The sequence below is a fragment of the Cydia amplana genome, chromosome 3, assembly GCF_948474715.1.
Source record: "Cydia amplana chromosome 3, ilCydAmpl1.1, whole genome shotgun sequence".
NCBI lineage: Eukaryota > Metazoa > Arthropoda > Insecta > Lepidoptera > Tortricidae > Cydia > Cydia amplana.
In genome coordinates this window covers 20331635-20344139 of record NC_086071.1, presented here as the reverse complement: position 1 = coordinate 20344139, position 12505 = coordinate 20331635, and positions in this window count along the sequence as shown.

The following is a 12505-nucleotide window of genomic DNA, read 5'->3' as shown; positions in this document are numbered from 1 at the left end:
TACAGGGCGGATGGAAAGAAAATAGGTTTTAGATTACACATGACGTAATGTATGGAAATGAGATGAAACTGGTAGCGTGTACTGTGAACCAGCGTACAGAATTTGTACCTCAACATAAAATAGAATAGGTAGTAGATTCATGAAATAAAAATATTAAAACGGATTATATCACGTATATTGAGTTTATACTACATCCCGACGTTTCGAACCCTTTACAGCGTTCGTGGTCAACGGATGACTGAGGAAAACCTACACTGTGCAAATCAACTATAAATTTTAAGGACATTTAATACGTGCAAAATTGGTTCATAAGGTTATTTCTACATTACAACTACGAGTATTTTCAAGTAAAGATAAAGTTACGCCGGTTCTAACGTTTTTCGTCGTAATGTTCGAAACGTCGCGATGTAGTATAAATTCAATATACGCGATATAATCCGTTTTAATAGTTTTATTTCATGAGTAACTGTCGCGGTAACCGAATACAATATTAGCTAGGTACCTAGTAAATTGTTAACCAAGGGTTGGATTGGAAACCAATTCCTTATGAGTTAAAATCAATGATCAATCTCTCCCCATATTCAAATCAAAGTAACCCCAGTTTACCGGGACCCCTTTTATCTACTCGACACCGTTAAATCCACTCTTTCACAGTTACAAAGCATAACCAGCCATATTTGCTATTCCAAATACGAACCTAAAATGAAATGCATGAAAAATATTAATTTCTCACTTCCCTACAAATGTCACGCGTCTTACAATTTGAATAATTATCTTTTAACACATTTTGAACGTTAACACTAGAATCTAAAGTGCAATTTTGAATACCTTTTGTAACCGCATGTTTCCTGATATGACAAAGTTTAATATGCAGGCGGTTATGGCACTGTTATTTAAAATTTTCCTTAAATCTGATTTTGTGAGCTGTAAATCTAAGTTTGCGAGTTATAATTTTGTTACCGCATTCGGGCAGTGGTAGAGAACATTTTTGGCTGAAATTTTGGTTGGTCGAAGAATTTATAGTGTAAGGAATGATATATGGGTGTTTTGCGATTTCGTTGCGATCATGTTCATAGTCTAGTGGTTGTAAATTTATCTACGAAGTCAAATACAAGTTGTTTAAGTTGTTTTTGTTGTTTTTGTTTTTTGTTTAGTTGTTTATTACTTACTATATTACAACGTATATGTACTTAATACAAGTTGTTTTATTTAGCTATTGAAAACTATAATTATTATTTATTAAGTACTTATTTTTACAATTAGGTAAATAATTCATTTTTTTAGTTACGTATATTGGTATCGTTACTATAAGAGTATAATTTTAGTATAAATAAAATAGCTAGTGATATAGCCGAGGGATCTGACGAGCGAAATTTTAAACAGAAATATATTTTCAGAGTAATTGAGACAAAGTGAAAAAAAATCCGAGCGATGGCTATTTCTTCCGTCACAAGTTTCATTAGGCGAGCCGTAATCTTTTGTCTCCTTTCTTTAACTTTTTATATAATTCTTTATTTTACGAATAAATAAACTTTACATGTATGTATATTAGGTATGTATAAAACTACTTATAAAATACCTATAACACTTTAAACTCTCGCGTTTTGTACACATATTTAATTACACAAACGGGTCTACCGCAATATAATTTAATTTGTTTTTACCTTTAATTCCGACGTTTCAGCTGAGTAGCACTGCACCGGCTGTGGTCACGGAAAGACTGACGTCCCAACAAATGTCAACGGAGATATTATTAAAACACCACTAAACTACCCTAAATTAGTTAATAAAAATGTTCGGCGTAGACAAATAAACTGCAGCTACCCGTCAAAGTTTAATGTTTATTGTCCACGGCACGGCACGCAACACTCACAGTATCCGTACACTGGTCCGAAGATATATCCGCTGGTTTCAACATTTAACAATAACAATAAACATTCTGCAAAAAAACTGCACATAAAACACGGTATATTAAGACACAATTAATGTTTTTACCAAATAGGAAAAATATTTTTTATTGGGACAGTGCCTCAATGGTCGCATTTTATTTTTTAATGGACTGAGTTTACACATAATAACATAGTTGTATATTAAATGCCAGCTCATAAAAATGAAGGGGTGACGAGATATGAATTTTTAAAATTTTTGTTTAGGGTTGTCACTAAATTTTCTATGGAAATTTAATTATCATGTTCAGTCATACTTATTGATTCAGCTCTCGTAAATAACATCGTTAATTTTGGTATATCATTAAATCACTCATAACTTTTTAAACCCAAAGGGTTAAAACAAAATCTTCACAATTTTTTTGGTTTGTAATAGGCATTATTATGTTTGACTCTTAAAAAATTGTGCTACGCAAAAGAACCTTGGGTCATATCTTCGATGAAGGACATTGCGTGGTATTGGGAAGCCGACAGTCGGTACATGCTCAATCTATAATAAAAGATCAATGATATATATCTATCTATCTATCTTAACCTACTCTAAAATTCTAGTCAGGAATCGACAAAGGAAACAATATAGTATTTTTACGGGCTCCTTTCCAACTCAAACTTTCCTTAAGTTTCCCAAGCTTTCTATACGCGTATAATCGAAGGGAGTTCGAGATAGTTGGCAACTCAAACAAGCCAAAGATTCTCAAACTGCCTATTTGGAATGCCGCGCCGACCTTTGGGGGGAAACAGGGGAAACCACGTCTTTTGAAATCGAGGAAAAGTTTTTAGATACCTATCTATATTTTAACTTTGACCCCGCCGCTACCTTCACAGCCTTATCACTATCGATTTCCTGCCTATTATCCGCCTATTCTTGTAAAGTATAAGTACTTGTAACAGAACGCAACAGCAAACTGCTGTTACGTACAGACGCTGTTGAATAGGAATGAACTGTGTGAAAAAAACATCCTCTATGTCATACTTAAAAGCAGCCGTATGCAGTAAAGCCAATATGATTGCTGGTATGCATTGTTCGTGCCGGTAAACCTGCGCTTAAATCTCACTATGCTAAAAAAAGTGAGTGACGAAATCAGAAAGTGACGTCCTCAGAAAGTGGCGTCCTCAAAGAGTGACGTACTCAGAATGACTGTAAAAAGCTCAAAAGTGACAAACTCGGAATGTGACGTAGATACTCAGAAAAAGCCGTCCTCAGAACGTGACCTAACTGAAAAGTGTAGGAATGTGACATCTTCCGCCTAAACCTTCTACTCTTTGTGAGCTATCAGAATACAGTGCGCAGTAAATAATATAGACTTGGGACACCATTTCTTAAAATAATAATAGGCCCTCCGCCGGGAAAGGAACATTTTTAGGGCAAACAATAAACATTCTTGGTCACATCGTAAACTATATCCCAATAAAAGCCAACAATTTGAGGGTTTTTATTGGGATATAGTTTGTTAGGTTCCGTAGACAAAATAGGAGAAATTGACGTTTCGTTCTGCCATCTATACGTCCGAATGTCACTGGAGTTTATAATATTATTATTTTGTAGTAAGATTAGGGAAACTCATTTTGTATAAAACACGTAAAACTTTATAAAGATTTACGTACAGTTTATGCTCGTGTAAGCAGCTTACCATTTCATTAATTAGGTAGGTACCTTAAAATAAAAAGAACAGTCTGAGTGGATTTTCCTTAAAACAGTATATATAGGTATATTCATTTTATACTTGTTTTATATTACAAAGTATTAATGAGTTAACGCCACTTTCCCCGTCTATCTTCGAACATACTTATTTACCAGTTCTTTACATCAATATGCCAAACTAGACAGTAATAAATATCGTTATAACATTATATGATCGTAAATATTCAATACTACACATATTTATTACCCCAAATTGCCAAGTCAATTGGGTTTAGCGTCGCGTACTTTCTGGCAATATGCGTAGCAGCATAGAGAAATATAGTAAGCACAGAGTGCTTACTCCATACATCAGCCACACAGACACATGCCAAATGGCAGAATATAGGTAGTCTATAAGTGCATGCGCGCTGTATCTTAGGTATCCAAGTGGATAAAATCATTCATTAATTCAGTTTTGGTACCAGAACGTCTATTATTTTCGTAGTCGACATCTAGCATCGAGTAGCGGAATTATCAGTATCATACGTTGTCGTGTCGATATTAAGCGCTGAATGGGTTAAGAAATCGACTTTTCTCTCTCAACAGTCTTGTCGTATATCAAGGTACGTTCAATACGAACCCGAATTCTTCCCTTATCCTGTACCTTGTGTTAATTTCATTCGATAGCGTGACGTGACCGGTTTGCGTTAAGGTTCCATTAACGATTTTAGAGCCAAAATGTAAAATTAGTAGATTTAGTCGTTGAAATTGTACTCCTTTTGTTACGTAATATCTAAATAACAAGTACATATTGGTTTCTATTAACACGTCTTCTCATCTTGCCTTTTAATAATAAGGTCCCAGTGTGCGTCATCGGCAATATATGACGAGAAGGGACAGTTTTTAAAAATTCATCAAACAATTATAGTTATAAATTATAAAAAATGATGTATAAGAACAGTTTTAGGAAATGTTGTAGATTGTTTAAGTATAAAAATTGCGTTGAAATCGAGTCTATTTTCACGAAAAATGTTCACTTGTTTTGAAGTAATTTCTCGTGAAAATTGATTTCGTCTAACTTTCGTTTACTCTTGTTCAGTATCATATAAAAAAAAATGTAGTCTATGCCAGTTGGAGTACAGGATATGTGTAATACAAAATTACCATTTTCAGCAGTCCAAACTTTACGAAATTTACAAATAAAATCGACTAAATCAGTGCTTTACGCGCGTTTACCTAAACGTCTATCAGAAAAAAATCATTACTAATTTAGTGAGTCAGTTTTCAAAAAAATGATCTGCACAAATGCAAGACAAGAAGACGTGCTAATAGATACCAGTACTTGTTATTTCTATTACGTAACAAAAGGTGTACAATTTCATCGACTAACTCTATCAATTTTACATTTTTGCGACTAAAATCGATACCGGCCTCTTAAGTCTGAATTTGCATGAAATTAAGAGTTTTCAAAACGTCCCGTTTGGCGCGCTATTCAACATTCCATACAAAATGAGACATAAGGCGTTTGCCTTGCGCGTGACCTACGCGTTTGCGTACGTCACGTCACGCTATACTAATGAAATTTACACTAAGGGTTCAGAATACCTCCCTTATCCTGTCATGTCTAACCCGCGTCGGTACGTGCATCGTAAAAATAAAGTAGCGTAGTTTAAAAGCGTCGTAAACGAGCCTTGTATAGGCTATCAATCTTTTTTGCGACGATCAAATGTCTATACGATACCAATTACTTTACAGCAATATAAAAGTATAAAATCGGTTAAGTGCGAGTTTGTTTAACTCGCGCATCGGGATCGTTACAAACTTTCAATTAAGTACAGTTTTGAATGATTCCCGGTTAGTTTCACTAGACTTGATATGAATATGAACCGTGATTACCTCTTATCCCGGTCGATATAAGTCTAGTGAAACTTTCAATTATTTCATGCAACTATAAACACGACAGATTTTTGACCAGAACCCCTAGTGTAAACTTCACCCATCAAAAACATTCCATGTAAAAAGGTGCCAGTCTCGCACCGCTTTTAATACAAAAAAGTTTTGAGATGTAATGTGAAACCAAGTCGGTTATTTTAATCAGTGCCAGGGGGTGTTAAAACCGTATCAATAAGATATCTTTAATTTGTAATACGTATAATGACTTAGCCATTGACCATGACCTTTACTTTACCTACTATTTGTAGGAACTGCAACAGTAACTTTGTAATAGCATATACTTATATGGGATTACAAACTTACGTATGCAGTTTTTAGATATTTATAACGTGACTGATATTGCAATATTTTTAGGTTTTCTATGGCTTGATAAGCTAAAAACTACTTATGTTTAAAATTTGAAGCTTGTGGATGCTAGAAGTACCTTAGAATTATGATGATCGTGAGTGAGTGAATCAGTGTCGAAATTAAGGAACTTTGACATACAATAATTCTTAAGCTACAAGTTCAAATTGAATATTTTTGAGAATATGTCTTAAGTATGTTAAGCCCTATATATTACTGAAAATTCAGGGTTCTAGCTTCAGCTAGCACAAAATTACAGGACGTCGAAAATGGCCTGAAGCGCTTCGATAAAAGGATGGTATGGCCGTGCCTCTTTGTTTTGCTCGACTTGGCGGGGGCACTGCCGTGCCCCCAGATTCGATAGCGTGACGTGCGTTAAGTTTCATTTTATATGGGATTTTGAATAGCGCGCCAAGCGGGACGTTTTGGAAACTCAAAATCCCATACAAAATGCGTAAACGCGTACGTCAATTTACACTAGGGGTACAGATAGGTACAATAGAAGGATGTATAAAGGATGCTGCTATTGCTGCTATTGTGATTCCATTCATATTGAATTGCAGCTGAAAATAAGGGATTCCTATGATTTTTATGGTTCCGTACCTCAAAAGGAAACAAACGGAACCCTTAAAGCAGCGGTCGGCAACCTTTTAGCACCCAAGGGCCACATAGTAGTTGACGAATTTGACGCGGGCCGCACTTCGGTAATATTTGTGACTTTAGCAGACATTGTCGTTTGTCAATATTACATACAAAATAGCCAGGAAGGCTCGCGGGCCGCAAGCGAGAGGTTCGCGGGCCGCATTCGGCCGGCGGGCCGCCTGTTGCCGACCGCTGCCTTAAAGGATCACTCGTGCGTCTGTCTGTCTGACCATTCCCCCTTTATTGCCGAAACTACTGGGTCTAAAATTTTGAAAAAAAGACACAATATAGTCCTATAGATGACAGGAAAACCTATTAGAAAAATGCAGTCAAGCGTGAGTCGGACTTAATGTACGGACCCCTTGGAACGCGAGTCCGACTCGCACTTGGCGGGTTTTTTTAACCTTAACCCTCCCTTGACTTAAATTATCTTAATTTCGAATCACCTAATTCTAAACCGTTTGTGTCAGTGGCACGTAGGTATAATTACATTAATGTACCTCATAAAAGATCGCTCCTTTAAACCCCGAAATAACCTTTATACAGAGATAATTTAATAATATAGATCGGTAGGAAATAATACCTATTTGGTTCATCGCTTTTCCCCAACAGTCTTGTTTGTACAACATTTTATATTCCAACTACAAGAGAGCAGCTGCATTAAGGCCACCCCACACTAGCGTCTTTTGAGCGACGTCTAGCCAGCGCTATGGAAAATGACGTCGCTGCGCAGTTGCGCCAACGTTGCGTCGAGCAGCAGCCATTGTGTTGACATTGACGCTCGGAAGACGCTAGTGTGGGGTGGCCCTTACTGTTGCAGCGTCATTGTTTCCACCGCTGTATCTTTCAACTTCCTTGATAACATGAGTAACATTTGCTACAATCGTGACATTTATATTGACGCCCATTTTTTAAACAAAATTGATAGACATATTAAGTCACATTTATAGACGGGTCTATCGCGAAATTTACCACGACGAGTGAAACCTGTATCGAAACATCGGTAAATAAATAATAAAAAAATAAAAATTAAGGTAATAGAATAAAACGCGAAAGTTTTAAATATTAAAATTGATAGATTCAGCGGCAGCAACAACAATGCCGCAACAGTAATGCAGCTGCAGTTACCACCAACTTAAATAATTTATTTGTACTTACTTACTAAAGTAAAGAAGAATTTCTTACATTGACACGCCATTTCCTATCTGGCACAGTGGCATAGACCGCCGCATCATAGGCGGGACAGCAATATTAATTATGCGCGTGCGATAGAGATAGGAAACGGCGTGTCAATGAACGAAATCCTTTGTGCTTAGCGTCCTTACTTTAGCGGCACTTTTAGGATATCGACATTTGACAGTCTTTCTTTCAACTCGTCTGTGCTATAAGCAAATTGGCTTCTACATACACGAAGCGGATCGCACAAATGTAATTTTAAACGCGTATTTTATGGCCTAAAACGTATACTTGTAAATATTTAAGAAGCGTCGGGTATTCGTAATCTAATTTATAGCTCGAATGGCTTGTACTGTTATGTAGGAAAGAATAGAGAGAAATATTATTGCAATGTTCTGCCGCCAGAGTGCAGCACTATCACAAACCGTAAACCATAGAGTCACTGTGCCGTAAACAGTTTTTGCCAAGTTTTCACGGATTATTTGTTACGAATAAATGTGATATTGTTGCATCAGGGTGAGTGAGTGAGTGAGTGTGAGTGAGTGAGTCACAAGTTGTGTGACCCTGAACTTTGAAGGAGCTTACTACCTCATTGGTTAGAAAATGTTTTCTCTCAAAGTAATTTAAAGTCTTATTTTTTAAGTAACTTTAATTAAAATGTCATCCCAACAAGAAATGCTCCGAATGTTTTAAGTTTCTTCAACAAAACTGACACAGTTAAGCCATTATACACTTTATTCCCAATCAATAGCGTCTATATAAAGCTTACTTACCTGTCGCCTTCAATATCTAGCAATCGCAACGTTCAGACCTTTATAAACTCTATCGCAAAGGAATAGAGTCCAAATCTTCACATGTCAGTTTTATAGGTGTTCTGTCCAGTCGACATACCAGTCACGCGCGATATGTCATGCTAGGCACGTAGGCCCGTTCTGGTCGCAGTTGGAAGAACAGCTAAGGCAGGGATTTTTTTAAACAGGATGTCTGTTCAGACAATATGCTAATCGCTAACGCTCTGTACCGAATGAAACGCAACTGTCACTGCCGCACTAATATGGAAGTGTGTTAGAGAGACACAAAGCGTTTCGCTGTCGTAGCGATAGCGACTGTCACCTAGGCTAGGCCGGCTGCTGGCCCCGTAGACAATATGCCAATCGCTATCGCTCCGTGGCGAACGAAACGCAACGATCTGTCACACTAATATGGAAGAGTGATAAAGAGACAAAGCGATTCGATGGCGAAGCGCAAGCGATTGTCACCTTGGCTAGGCCGCCAGTACGGACCGAACGAAGGCCAAAAAGTCCTGGCCCTCACTTGTGACACTGATAGATCATGTCCAAAACAAATCAAAGTAGGTAACAAACTGTTAGTAAAATCAAAATAATTAAGCGTCCATATAAACAAGATTGGACTAAAGACGTAATGTAATGGTTATCAAATAAAGCCAAAATGTCAATGATTTCTCCATCAAACCATCTGTCATCCCGTTATTGTTTCTTTTCATTTGGCGTTTTCTATCAACGCTTGTCATCTTGACTAGCCCCCCCCTGTAATAAAGCTGTCCTAACAAGTCTGTGGCAGTCTACCGCCCGAAGCCCTGATTATGATAAGTACTCTAACAAGCCATTATGGCGATTTCAGCATAATGTATAATTTAACCTGACATTGAGGCCCGAATATATTCCAATAGCATCTCCCGGTGACTCTATCCGCTAACTCACATCTCTTGTTTGTTCATCCCGAGTTTGCTGCCGGTCCCATATTGGGATACCCTCCTCCAATTGAGGGGGGATTTAAATCTTCTCGAGGCAGAGGTGTAGGGTTGGAGCCGGTGTAGCTTTATTTGACGTTCATAAGCGCATTGTAATATGCGTTCTTGAATAAACTATCTTTTATCTTTATCTTATCTTGAAGAACGCTTGAATTTCAAGCACTAACAGTGCGCGAGTTTAACCGAAAAAAAATCAGGTTACCCCTCTCAACCCCCTAAAATAAGAGATAAGCGGTTCTGACTTATTGACAATATTAGTGGTGGTACTCGTAATTGCTGTAACTGTTCCAAATTTTAGGTATCTAGGTAAAATGTTTACGTTGTTATTTTGTAATGTAATAATGTGATGCTTGAATAAATATTTTTCTATTCTATTCTAAAACGCAGAGATCGTTTTAGAAAAACGAAGACCGAAGTGATATCAAAAGTTACCCGTGAACAAAGTTTTGTACGGAACACTAACACTTAATGTTAGTATTAGTAGGTATGTCTCGCGATAGCACAGAATAAATAATAGTACTAGGTACAGAAGACTCACTCTCTAAAAAAACGCGTCTGTTACGATCAGCACAGATATGGCCGCTAGGTGGCTTTCCCCAAAATTGGGGCGGAACGGATGTACTTTTAGCTGCCTGTAGCAAAGCGACGAAATCGCGGAGTGAGCCACGCCTGGCGATAGTTTAAATTCGGGTATCTTTATAGTTCAACTGGCATGAAACTCATAGTAGATACACTGCAATATGGGTGTAGTAAACTAGTTTTGGCGCGCAAGAGGGGCTACCGCGAAAACCGAAATTCGCAAATTGCGGGGATATTTCTCTTTTACTCCAATGAAGGCGTAATTAGAGTGGCAGAGAAACATGCCCGCAATTTGCGAACTTCGATTTTCGCGGTTATAGCCCAGGTGAGACGAGAGGTATGATGGTCTCGCTTATCGCTCGGAAATTGACGGGTGCTGCGGATATTGTCGACGCGGTGCGCCGGCGACGGAACCGCTATATCTATAGGTACTCATACTGTCGTAGGTTAACGTGGCAGGTATTAGAAAGAGGGCGATTCAGATTTAACGATTTGTTATGGTTTTGATCTTAATTTGATACGACCTTGAAGATCGGTCACGCTGTTTGGTGTATGCGAAATGAAGTGATAGAACTATTATTACTAACGTATAGAACCGGCACGGGGAACCAGTATTTTGTGTCATGAGTTGTTGTTTGACAACAAACCATAGAAGCGGAGCATGAATCTCGCGACCTAAATGCGTAGGTGCCATGAATTTTACGGCGCTTGCGAAGTTCTGGTTGCGTGGTACAGGTTGCGATTACGACAATTTCATTATTTAGTATGTCTTTTCTATAGTAATAATAACTCAATGGTCGCCAAATCGCCAATCACGAAGACGATCGTCTAGGACGTGTTAAAACCAGTTGTAATTCGGCGGCGATTGTCGTTTATTTTATCGCAAATTGACAGTGGCAGAACCCGCTGCAAGGCCGCAACAGTAATGCAGCTGCAGTTGGCATCTGAACGTCACCTTAAGGGTAACATTCCATTTCTGACCGCAGCTGCACTACTGGTACTGAACGCGCCGCTGTTACTGTCAATTTCCATAGTAAAATTGACAGTAGTGCAGCTGCGGTTGGAAATGGACTGTCACCTTAAGACTCTTAATGAAGTTATTTGGCATTTAATACAATATGTATATGAATTTTGAGCTAAAAAGTAACATTGTAAGAACCCGTATCCTTTCAAAAGTACCCAAGTATCCATAAAATTAAAAGTTATCCCTTAACTTTCAATTTAGAACTTAAAATTACACATTTCCGCATGGTTACGAAGGTTGCGATGAAAAAGTTTCGAAACTGGAAGTTCCATTATTTAAATAAACAATAAGCGAACTGTAGTAAAAAGTTACAATGTCCGATCGTTCATACAACAGCTGGCTAGGGATTACGCACTTTTAGAGTTTACAAGATATGTCACAACAAGTATACATTCATACAAATTTATAGGTACAGGCAATAATACAAGTAGGTACAATATCAAAAAAAATGTTAGGTACATTAGTTTGTGGTTTGTTTTTGTAGTAGTGGGTCAATGAATATTATGGAAATATTCGTCAATAGTGTAATAAGACTAATAAGCCATCTGTAGTAAAACATTTTTAAGTTTGTTCTTGAAAATTAAGTCACTAGGTGAGTTTATTACGTTAGCTGGAAGCGCGTTGTATATCTTGGGCCCTAGTACACTAAGTGATTTTCGCGCCTTTGCGAGTCTCCGCGACGGAACGAGTAGCAGGTGCTGGTCGCGCGTGCTCCTGCCAGGGGCATGGTGATGCGCGCGAGTCGGGTACGACCCCAGGTTGTGTGTTTTAACTTCACTTTAGTTGATACTTGTATCCTCGTTCTATCCTACCAAGCATAACGGCCGCCACGGCTCATTAGAAATAGACAGTTAGCATCTATAAAAGCCTATGAAACTACAAAAGTATATGCTACCTTAGAATACTTTTCCAAATAAAGATACCTATATCAGAACCCCTAGTGTAAATTTTCTATAGCGGAACCGGACTATTATTATAATTTACTAATATTTAAATGCTTCAAAACTTCTTAAATTATGAAATACAAAATGTAGGTATTAATTTCAGAAACGCAGACTTTACTCGTTAGAATTGATAATAGTTTTTTAATGTTTTAACTAATTAGCTAAAATGTAACACAAATTTCACTTCAAATATAAAACTTAATTCAGAAATTAGGCACGCCAGGTGGAGAATTGAATATGTCTGATTTAATTAATTAAACGTTTAAAAAAATGGAGTATTTAAAAGATAGAATATACTTTTATGAAATTTTTATACAATAGTTATATAATGAATTATTAATAAGTTCTTTTCAAGTCAAATTGATTTAAACTAAGAGACGTTTTGGCGAAGAACAGGTTATGATTGCGACAACTTCATTTTTTGGTATGGCTATGGCTTCTTATACATTTATACATAAACCACAAATTTACAAATTATATAAAAACCTTCCTCTTGAATCACTC